General features: G+C 41.3%; 1 long non-coding RNA gene across 1 annotated transcript; it reads left to right on the top strand.

The window, feature by feature from the left end:
* The first annotated feature begins 510 nt into the window (after window positions 1-510).
* Window positions 511-8,725, top strand: LOC309974072. The gene is made up of 5 exons (XR_014326854.1): window positions 511-558; window positions 1,493-1,680; window positions 6,832-7,119; window positions 7,903-8,073; window positions 8,358-8,725. It is a non-coding gene; the product is annotated as an uncharacterized lncRNA (long non-coding RNA).
* The last annotated feature ends 3,430 nt before the right edge of the window (window positions 8,726-12,155 follow it).

Consider the following 12,155-nt stretch of genomic DNA (forward strand, 5'->3'; position numbering starts at 1 on the left):
CGGGGGCTTGGGAGTGGGGAAGTGAGCCAGGGGCGCTCAATTTGTCTTCTCTCCCCCCAACCCACAAGGTTGGAAAGGTTTTCTTGTGGGGAAATTTCCTCTCCGCAGCTTCACACTCAGTCAGCGGACCCTCCCACCCAGGAGGAATCTCCCCTGGTCCCATCGGGGCGTCTTCCGGGAGTCGCCAAACACCAGACAGGGGTAGCGGGGTGGGTGTGGCAGCTGCCATTTCCTGCGCGGAAAGCCCTTTGAGGACCTGCGGTGGTGACTTACTAGGGCTCCGCGCTTCTCAGCCCGGTGAGTCAGGTAGGGGTGTAGATTCACTTGCTTATCTGGACTCCAGTCTAACCTCACTTGCAACTACTTCAGTCGTGTGGGGGTGGCTGATAAGCCCTGTCAGAGTTTAATCCTGTCTAAACGTTCAGGTGTTTAGTTCCTGTTGAGTGCTTCTCTACTAGGGACCTATTTTTCTGACTTTTTCTTTTTTCTCTCCTGACGTCCATAATTACAGACAGAGATTGAAAAGTAACCTTGAGAGAGTCCCTCCCTTGATTCCAGGTAAGACTGCAAACATTTCTTTCTTATAGATCTGGGAAGAATGCGGTGTTTAATGCCGACCAAAAAAGACTGCAAAGATCTTTTTACCTTAAACAAACACTTTTCTACACCTGAAATGGCTATTTTGCAAAGTGTGGTGCAAGTATTATACACAATACCGAGTCCATGCTAGGCATTTAATGAATTCTAAAGCAAAAGTAATAGGGAATGCCTGACTTCAATCAGGGATTTCTGCCTACAGAAAATCAGTGCTTCCTGTATTTTTGTATTGCCTGAAATGAGAGTAGCAGTGTTACATTTTACAATAAATGGAAGCTGTAATGAAAGAGTGTGTTTTAAAATTTGATAATTTAAAATGAAATACTTAGCTTTAAAGATATGGTCTGATAATCTGTGGTTCATTCCTTAATAAGCTTTTTGCTACAAAGAGTGCTCAGAAAACTTTTCCCATTCATTCATTCATTCATCCAGTCAGTTTACAAACAGAATTCTAGAGAAAGAGAACAAAAATTAAGAAGGGAGAAAATGATCAAAATAATAATTCAAGAATTTCTTCCAGGACCAAAAGACAAAGATGTTCATATTTAAAGGACCCACCAGCTACCCACAGTGACTGAAAAAGGACCTATGTTAAAGCACACCATTAAAAAGATCAGAACACTAAGAATAAAGAGAAGATTCTAAAAGTTTTCAGATGGAAGGAGCAGGAATAAACGGATGAGAATTAGAATGGCATTGGGTTTCTCAACAATAACACTTTTATGCTAAAACACTACAGTGAAATTTCAAGTTTTGTAAGACAATAACTTCCAACCTAGAATCCTATAGTCAAACTATCCATCAAGAGTAAGAGTAGAATAAAAACATTTTCACATATACAAGGATGAAAACATTTATTTTCCATCCATCCATCCACCGTTTTTTTTTTTTTAAGGGAAAGTTACTAGAGGATGTGCTCCAACGAAACATGAGAGCAAGACAAGAAAGAGAAAGATGTGGGATCCAGAAAAAAGGACCAGGAGAATGTGACGGGAAATTCCAGGGTGAAAGATATGTGGCAGAATTAGAGAGCAGTCGTTTTCACCAGAGAAGGAAGATGGCAGACTCCAAGAAGAAAGACTGGTTAGTGTAATCGAATTTATTTAGCTTACTAATTTTGAGTATTTGGGTAGTTATATTGATAGATATTTGATAGATCTAATGAAATACTTGATAAAATTCGAGAGAGAACTTAAAAATATACGCAAGTAGAAAAAGGAAACAATTATTAATTCCATGAAAGCTAAAAATTAGACAAGAATGGAAACAGCGTTTCTCCGACTGTTCTGTGGTGAAAATTTTAAGACTTTTTAGAGCTTCTGAAATACTAGTATATTATAAATCTCGAAGGAGAGAACATGCAGCATAGAGCACTATAAAATTTATGTATATTTTTAATTACATTACTTTAAAATTTTTAAAAATTAGTATTCACACGGTTCAAAATTTAAAAGTGTAACAGACAGATAATTCAATAGAAAATTAGGCAAAACACCTAGATACTTCACACAAGGGTATATCTAAATAGCAAATAGTAAATGCATGTGAAAAGGTGCTCGACCTCATCAGTCATTAGAGAACTGCAAGTTAAAACCACAGTGCAATATCACTACACAAATACAAGAATAATTAAAATTTAAAAGACAGAATATAGCAAGTGTGGGTGAGGTTTTGTAACAATTGGAGCTCTTGCACATTGCTGGTGGGAGTGTCAATTGGTACAATCAATTTTGCAAACTGTATGGCAGTACTATTAAAATTGCAGATATGCGGATCCTCAGCAATTCCTTGCCTAGGTATATGGACATGCATATGCATATACTAGAAAGTTCATAGTAGTGCTATTTATAATAGCTTCAAACTGGAAATTACCCAAATATCCATAAATAGTGGAATGGGTAAATGATTTGTGGCCCATTTTTTTACACAGTGGGATACTAAACAGCAATGATATTGAGCAGTGTGCAATATTGATGAATTGCACAAATACAATACTGGATGAAAAAGCTAGACACAGAAGAGTATACATTTTATGAGTCAATTCCTATTAAGTACAAAAACAAGCAAAACTAGCCTATGCTTTTAGAAATCAGGATAATGTCTACTCTTGTAGAGTGGTCATAGTGACTAGAAGGGACAGGATGAGGCCTCTGGGGTGATAGAAATGTTCTGTTTCTTGATCTAGGACCTAGACTCTTGGTGCCAGTTGCATGGGTATGTTCAATTATGAAAATTCTTTGAGGTTACACAATGTGCACTTTTCTGTATATATATATGTTACACTTCAATAAAAGGTTAATAGGTTTAAATACAAAATAAATAATACATGTGGGTGTATATTATGTCTCTTACTTTTATTTAATTAGTATTACAGTATATACCTGTTCACCTTGCTTGTCTTTCACTTAGTAATCTATTTCAGATATCTTTCCATACAAATGCATAAAAAGCTTTCTCAACTTTTTTTTTTTTTAAATGATGGATATGCCATAATTTACCCCTCATTGGTGGACACTTAGCTGGTTTCCACATATTTACTGTTACAAATTATGCTGCAATAAGTAATCATTACATATGTCATTTCATACATGTGTAAGTGTATCCATATATATGCCCTAGAAGCTGAACTGCTGGACAAAAGAGTTATGTTCATTTGTAATTTTGGTTTGTATTGTTGAATTGACCTTCACTGAGGTTGTTCCAGTTTTCTTTTTCTGCAGACAAATGAGAGTGCTGTTTTTCCACACACCTTCTTTCATTTCTTTTCGAGATAGATAGTATAATATTGATCTGCTGATTCCTGTATTTCAGTGCTTCTAAACTCATTTAAATGCTAAGATTCTTTTTATTGCAGACCTTCTAAATATCTGGCTTCAATTTTTTTATCACAACCTCAAACTTTAGCTTTCATGATAGTTTCACCATTATACAGCTTAAAAAATATGTATATCTAGTGATATGTACAGTGTTTAATTAATGCCCATAATGAATGGCTGATGACAGGAAACCTAAAGAATACTGATGCTAAACTACATCAACCAAATGAGAAACAAAAAACATGAGAATAATTATGCAAATTAGGCTAAAAAACAAGCCTCACACCTATATGTTGAATTCATCTATTCAAAATTCTATAGAATCATATTAAGTCATATTTTCCATTTACTGAGAATAAAGGTTATTTATATCTGCATGTGCTATTTTAGGGACATGGTAGCTTGAAATGGCATGCTTGAAATCTCTCATAGCCTGTTTTTTTGTTTTGCTTGTTTTTTTAACTTCAATGCCTTTTATTCCTGTAAGTTCTTTTTATTTATTTATTTTTCTAATTTTTTAAAAAATTAATTTTTATTGGAATATAGTTGCTTTACAATGTTGTGTTAATTTCTACTGTACAGCAAAGTGAATCAGCTATATGTATACATATAATGTCCATGGACAGAGGAATGGATAAAAAAGATGTGGTATATATATACAATGGAATATTATTCAGCCATAAAAAGGAATGAAATTGGGTCATTTGTAGAGACGTGGATGGAGCCAGAGACTGTCATAAAGAGTGAAGTAAGTCAGAAAGAGAAAAACAGATATCATATATTAACGTTTATATGTGGAATCTAGAAAAATGGTATAGATGATCTTATTTGCAAAGCAGAAATAGAGACACAGATGTAGAGGACAAACGTATTGACACCAAGGGAGGAAGTGGGGGCGGGTGGGATGAATTGGGAGATTGGGATCGACATATATACACTATTGCTACTATGTATAAAATAGATAACTGATGAGAACCTACTGTATATAGCTCAAGGAACTCTACTCCATGCTCTGTGGTGACCTAAATGGGAAGGAAATCCAAAAAAAGAGGGGATATATCTCATAGTCTTTTAAATTAGAAACGAAGACAGAAAAGTTGAAAAATAAACCACTTAAAAAAGTACAAATGCAAGAATTTAAAACATCTCATATTCTAATTTTTTCTATTCTTTGGTCTGAAAGCATCTGGTAACCATTGGGGGAAAATGGGTGAAGGATATGTGGGACCTCTCTGTATTACTTTTACAACTTCCTGTGAGTCTATTATTATCTCCAAATAAAAAGTTTTAAAAAGTTGTACCTGGGTGTATTAGTTTCCAGGGACTGCCATAACAAAGAACCACAAGAATTATAAAAAGGTATGTAAATGAGAAGTAAGGCTTCCTGATTCTTCAGATCTCCAGTTCACCTTCCCTAAGACAACAAATAAATTTAACAAATATTATGTGCCATAATGCTAGGTGCTGGAAATAGAGGGATAACAAAAGACACATGGTCTCTGTCCTTAAAATGCTTTTAGTGTTCTAAGGGAGAGAGAACCTAAGCATACAATTACAGTACACACTACATGTGTAACACTGGGTAGGCCCCTTAACCTCTTGGTTTTTTGAAGTCCTCAGTTGTAAAAATGTGAGGGTGCTATGAATTTATATTTGGGGCACGACAAGGTCGAGAAGAGTGTGTCTTTTCCTTTATTCTTCCAAAGTGGAATGTCTTCCCTCTCTTCCGCATGGGTCCAAATCTCACTTGTTCTTCAGGCCGACTGCCAAGGAGCCTTCCCTGACTCCCCAGGCCACACAAATCTCTGCCTCTTAGGTTCAGTGCCATACAACCTAGCTGTCTCTTACGTTAATCTTGTCTCTCAAGCCAAACTCAGGATATGGGTCTCTCTTGCCCTCCTGTGGCCCCTGCGGCTGTGCCAGCCCACTGGCACACCCCACGTGGGGTGTCTACTACACTAGGGCATGGGTGGGGAGGCCCAGGGGTGAGGGGCGAGGCAGAGTACCTTTGCCTCTACCCTGTTCTCCTCCACAAAACTGCCCCTCCTCCTCAAGCCTGCCCCTCAAGTCAAAGGTTCCATATATGACCTCACTGGGTAGTGATGCCCTCACAGGCATTCTCAGAGTTTCCATGGCAGCATAACTGTGCAAACGGGCTGCACTCAGAGAAACTTCTCTACCAGTTCTCCACCAGATACCAATCTTTTTGGCTGTCTGTGTGAGAATGTGTGACCGGATAGTGTATGTGTACTCTAACCTGTGCTCTGTTCCCTGGGTGGGCAGTGCAGCAGGTACACCCAGACAGGGCAACTCTACAGGAGGTATGATACACACACAACCTCACCTGGCTGGCACATGTTCCTGTGGGGGTTGCCAACTACGTACAGCTGAGCACCTTCCCAGATGTAAGTAATACCGGTGACCTGGGACGCCTTCAGGGACGCACAGTTCTCACTGCTGAGGACAAGTGAAAGGTCATCCCTGGACAAGTGTGCAGGACGGTTCTGAGCTTTATAAATGTAGCCTTACCCTTTGGGCTACAGGATGCTTCCATTCAGACCCTTTCCTGATTGGCCTCTTAACAAAAGACAAGTGCATTTTTGTTGGCAAATTGTTAATGGAGCGGTTTGAGGAACAGGGCCACTCTTGAACCGCACCTTCAAACCCAGGCACCACTGTACTATCATGGAGACATCTATATCGGTCCCCTCAGACACATCCCTTACTGAGTTGCTGGGTACTAGGGGAGAGGGTGTTGCCATATTGATGGGAAGACCGTAAGAACGAAGGGGGGGTGATGAAGTGCTAATGAGACTGGAGGGCTGAGGAGATGGTGTCCCAGGAGGCTGGGTTGATGTGAGCCTAGACTTGGTATCCAGAGCCCGGTTCTGAGTCTCCTGATCACTCTGCCTCAGTATTTGTCCTTGTTCTAATCGACATAAAAGTATTAGACAGCTAGAGTTCAGTGTGGTTGAAATAGCAGTATAAATGGGGCCAAGAAGGGTTGCCAAGGTGGGCAGGGTTCTTAACAAATTTATATTAGATTATTTTTTTCCAAAACCTGAAAGACATTTCCATGAAAGCCTCAGAAGTGACAGACTGCAAGAAATGTTTTCTCTGTTGTGGAAGGGAGAGATGGAGAGGATCATGATTGCAATTACTTTCGGGTTCTACTGTTTTCCCTGGGAACGGTGAAGAGACTTCCTCATCTGCTGCAGCCCTAGGCTCTAGGGATTGCTTTTGCAGCCAGTGTCCCTTCTCTAGGGACTCATAGAGATGATGGGCCAAGGCTGTGTTTTGGACGTCAAGTAGGTTAAAAGTTCTTCAGCCAGAAACTGGGAGAGACATGAGAGAGGGAAATTCTGGCAGGAGACTGTGCACAGCAGAAGTGACTGATCAGTTCTGATTTTCTTTGCAGCAGCAGTGCCTCCCGTTTCTCGTCCTACACCTGGTCACTACCATGTCCTGTACCGCGGGTGTGGAGAAACGCATTTGGGCTGGCACGGGGAGACATACTGCCTGGTTGGTGGCTACCGGCTCTACGGGGATGTTCCTTTGGCCACGCCAGCTAAGGTAGAAGCAGAGAAGCCAGTCCCCAGACGTGCTCCGAAGAGAAAGCACTCTCTGGAATGGTCGGACGAAGACCTGGGTTGCCCCAGACCCAAAATCCGGCGATTGGAGCTTTCAAGCAGCACAGGAATACAAGGTGCTTTGATTGTCAAGCAGGGTGGCCCAACCTCTGGGCACATCGCCTCTGCAAGAGCCACAGTAAACGCATGTCCCATATTTGCTCTTTCAAGGTCGGCAGCAGGGAGTCCCCTCCTAAAGAAGGTTCTCTCTCATTGCCACACTATCCAAGGTTGCCACAAATGTTCCTTCCTGTGGGCCTCATCAGGCTAAGGGCAGAGTTGTCTCTTTGCTTCTCTGAGTCGCACCATATGGTCTTAGTAACACCTCTTCACCCTGTTGACCATGTTTTTCATGGGGGCTGCTGCTGAGACTTTATCTCATCCTTTCATGGTAGAGAGAGAGAGGATTCTAATGAATTTTACTTCCACGGGAGAGGGGAGTGTTATGATTATGTTGTCATTTTCTATTATGTCCTTTTGTCATGAATTTCTTTTCAATTTCATGTTAAAATGGGCCCACCATTTCCACTTTGTGAGGTCATTCAGCACCCTCGTTTTGCACCTTTAACATCTCTCTCAGTATCACTTGGAAATGTTTGAAATGGCATGAGCTTGTCCTCACATTCCTATCAGCTGTAAATCCGGAGCCCCAACATGAACCTAACCATTGAACAGAACACCTCTCCACTACCTGTGTAACACTGGGTAGGCCCCTTAACCTCTTGGTCTTTTTAAGTCCATAGTTGTAAAAATGTGACGGTGCTATGAATTTATATTTGGGGCAGGACAAGGTAGAGAAGAGTGTGTCTTTGCTTTTATTCTTCCAAACTGGAATGTCTTCCCTCTCTTCCCCTTGGAAGATGCTCCTTTGGCCACGCCAGCCAAGGTGGAAGCAGAGAAGCCAGTCCCCAGACGTGCTCCGAAGAGAAAGCACTCTCCGGAAATGCCGGACGAAGACCTGGGTTGCTCCAGACCCAAAATCCGGCAATTGTAGCATGGTGCCAGGAGGCGGACCCCACAGAATCTTGCAGGTGAGCCATCCTGAAGAGAAGGCAATGGTTTAAATGCCTAAGGCAGGGAATGCCTCTTCCTGCACTGACACCCCCCCCCCGCCCCCCGCCCACTGCCCACTGCCACAGATTAGAACCTGCATCTTTTTGTCTGAGCCTTCCCCAGCCAGGAGCCTCCTTCTATACTAAATGGCCATAAGCCAGGAGCCTCAGAAACTGAGGTTTGTAATGAGAGTCTGCCCTGAACATCCCGGGGCTGAAGCTGGCCTGGAAGAAACCCTGACGTTCCTCTGCTTAATCCTCAGGGGCCCCTTTGTGAGCTAAAGAAAGAAAAGTCTAGAAAAAACGGATACCTGGGAGGGGAAGATGGCAGAAGAGTAAGACACGGAGATCACCTTCCTCCCCACAGATACACCAGAAATACATCTACACGTGGAACAACTCCTACAGAACACCTACTGAATGCTGGCAGAAGACCTCAGACCTCCCAAAAGGCAAGAAACTCCCCCACATACCTGGGTAGGGCAAAAGAAAAAAAGAAAAAACAGAGACAAAAGAATAGGGACGGGACCTGCACCAGTGGGAGGGAGCTGTGAAGGAGGAGAGGTTTCCACACACTAGGAAGCCCCTTCGCGGGAGGAGAGTGCGCGTGGCGGAGGGGGGAAGCTTTGGAGCCGTGGAGGAGAGCACAGCCACAGGGGTGCGGAGGGCAAAGCGGAGAGATTCCCGCACAGAGGATAGGTGCCAACTGGCACTCACCAGCCCGAGAGGTTTGTCTACTCAGCTGCGGGGGTGGGCGGGGCTGCAAGCTGAGGATCGGGCTTTAGTCAGAGCGCAGGGAGAGGACTGGGGTTGGTGGCGTGAACATAGCCTGAAGGGGTTAGTGCACCACGGCTAGCCGGGAGGGAGTCCGGGAAAAGATCTGGAGCTGCCGAAGAGGCAAGAGACTTTTTCTTCCCTCTTTGTTTCCTGCTGCGCGAGGAGAGGGGATTGAGAGCGCTGCTTAAAGGAGCTCCAGAGACGGGCGCGAGTCGTGGCTAAAAGCGCGGACCCCAGAGACGGGCAATGAGACGCTAAGGCTGCTGCTGCCGCCGCCACCAAGAAGCCTGTGTGCGAGCACAGGTCACTATCCACACCCCGCCTCCGGGGAGCCTGTGCAGCCCGCCAGTGCCAGGTTCCCGGGATCCAGGGACAACTTCTCCGGGAGAACGCACGGTGAGCCTCAGGCTGGTGCAAAGTCACGCCAGCCTCTGGCGCCGCAGGCTCGCCCCGCACTCCGTGCCCCTCCCTCCCCCCGGCCTGAGTGAGCCAGAGCCCCCGAATCAGCGGCTCCTTTAACCCCGTCTTGTCTGAGTGAAAAACAGACGCCCTCCAGCGACCTACACGCAGAGGCGGGGCCAAATCCAAAGCTGAGCCCCTGGGAGCTGTGAGAACAAAGAAGAAAAACGGATATCTCTCCCAGCAGCCTCAGAAGCAGCGGATTAAAGCTCCACAATCAACTTGATGTACCCTGCATCTGTGGAATACATGAATAGACAGCGAATCATCCCAAATTGAGGAGGTGGACTTTGAGAGCAAGATTTATCATTTTTTCCCCTTTATCTCTTTTTCTGAGTGTGGATGTGTATGCTTCTCTGTGAGATTTTGCCTGTATAGCTTTGCTTCCACCATTTGTCCTAGGGTTCTGTCTTTTTTTTTAAATTTTTTTCTTAATAATTATTTTTATTTTAATAACTTTATTTTATACTACTTTATCTTCTTTCTTTCTCTTTCTTTCTTTCTTTCTTTCTTTCTTTCTTTCTTTCTTTCTTTCTTTCTTTCTTTCTTTCTTTCTTTCCTTCCTTCCTTCCTTCTTTCCTTCCCTCATTTAGACAAAGAATCATCCCAAATTGAGGAGGTGGACTTTGAGAGCAAGATTTATGATTTTTTCCCCTATTCCTCTTTTTGTGAGTTTGTAAGTGTATGCTTCTGTATGAGATTTTGTCTGTATAGCTCTGCTTCCGCCATTTATCCAAAGGTTCTATCCGTTCGTTTTTTTTCTTAATAAGTAGTTTTTAATTTAATAACTTTATTATATTTTACTTTATTTTATTTTACTTTATCTTCTTTCTTTCTTTCCTTCTTCCTTCCCTCCTCCCTTCCTTCCCTCCTCTCTTCCTTCCTTCCTTCCTCCCACCATCCCTCCCTCCCTCCATTCTTTTTTCTTTTTTTTCTTTCTTTCTTTCCTTCTTTCCTTCTTTTCTTCTTTCTTCCTTCCTTAAATTAAATTCAATATAGATATTTAAATTTAAGGTAAAATTAAATTATAATTTGAAATTATATGTGGAGTTTTATTCCCTAAAGAATATTTTGGAAATTTCTACTCCTATTTTAACTTATATTTTCAGAGAAGGTATTTGGTCCAAATGAAGAATATCTTCAATTATTGTTCTTCTATTGCAAGCAAAAAAGGATTTATACTTCTTTTCATGAAATACCTTCTGTTTGACAACAGAAGGATAAATATTTTATATTTTTAGAAACAACAGTCAGGCTACTGATATTCTTAATGAGTTTTAATAAATCTGAATGCTTCTTATCATCTACTCTTTAGCTGGTACCTGAGGAGTTGTATACCTCCAGGAAGATATGTGCTCCAGACCCGTAAATATGCAGTTCACAGAGCCCACCACCAGAGGACAATAATGAAGTAAAATCTTGAAACCATGTAGTGAAAATAGTGGGAGTTTAAATAAAAGCAACATTTCACAGTATGCTTTTCTGACCAATGTTATATCTAATACCCTAATGGATTATATGTACATGGATTCTGAAAAGTCAGCAGCACACTTCACTGGTCAATTTCTATGATAAGGGGAACGGAATTTGAGTGTAGAAAAACAGTATACTTACATCTTAAAATTCCACCCCTACAGAATCTACTCACTATTGAAAACTGGTAAGAATAATAGCTTTCTGTGTCTCAGTGACCAGTTAACGTTTTCAAGAGTAGAATTTATCTTCCTATGATGCTCAAATACACAGGAAAAATGCATATCTAGGACAATGAATAAACTCTATATGACATGAGAAAATAGTTATTCAAATGGAAAAAGTATAAGATCTACAAGGCACAGTTTTATATGCATTAGTGTGGATATATATACATAAAGAAGCTCTAAGAAACATAAAAATCACTTCCAGGAAGCAATTTTAGGTAGAAGAGAATTAACATGGATGAGGAAGAAAAGAGAGTTGGTTTTAAAATAGTTTCATTGACTTGTTTTTTTTGTTTGTTTATTTATTTGTTTTATTTATTTGGTCTTTGGAATATAAGAAAACAGTGGCTTTCAGATCAGTATCCCAGTGGAACAAAGGGACCGAGGTCTATCCTGGAGCCTAGCCATTGTTTGACACTCTTGTAATAATACTGGTGAAATACAACCAAACCATTTGAACTATAAGCATCCTCTCTGACAATAAACTTAAGACACCAACATTATATATTAAAGAAAGTAAAGAGAGAATACTGTTTTCTTTAGAGAAAATACAGATCCTGGACCAAATCAATAATGTCAGCAAACCTCATGGGTATAAAATATTCTGCTGTCTATCATTTAGAACATGCCTCTAGAGGAGGGAAACTGGGTGATAATTTCCCCAGATTTTATATTTAATTCAAATATTTTAGATAAGAGGCATCTCTAGTAAAACACTGTATTATTGATTCTTTCCAATATGATAGCTCAGAGGAGTTCCTCTTTCCTTCTCAAATACATATGGGGAAATGGAGGTGGGTGTGGGTTATAGGAAGTATCTAAATAGAGCATAATAATCAACAGTTTGTTTTTTAAAAATAGAAATTTCTATTCAAATTGTTTCCAGAGACAGAAACACACAGAGACAATTCCATGTGACAACAGTGAAAGAGACCAGAGTGATGCAGCTGCAAATCAAAAAACTGCCAACACCAGTGACTGATGGCCACCACCAGAATCTGGTTAAGACAAAGAAGGATCCTCCCCTTGAGGCGTCAGAAAGAACATGGCCCTCTCAACACTTTGAGTTTGAACTTCTGGCCTCTAGAGCTGTGATAAAATAAATTTCTGTTCTTTTAAGCTAAC

This window comes from Leucopleurus acutus, assembly GCF_964270905.1.
Source record: "Leucopleurus acutus genome assembly, chromosome: 17".
Taxonomy (NCBI): Eukaryota; Metazoa; Chordata; class Mammalia; order Artiodactyla; family Delphinidae; genus Leucopleurus; species Leucopleurus acutus.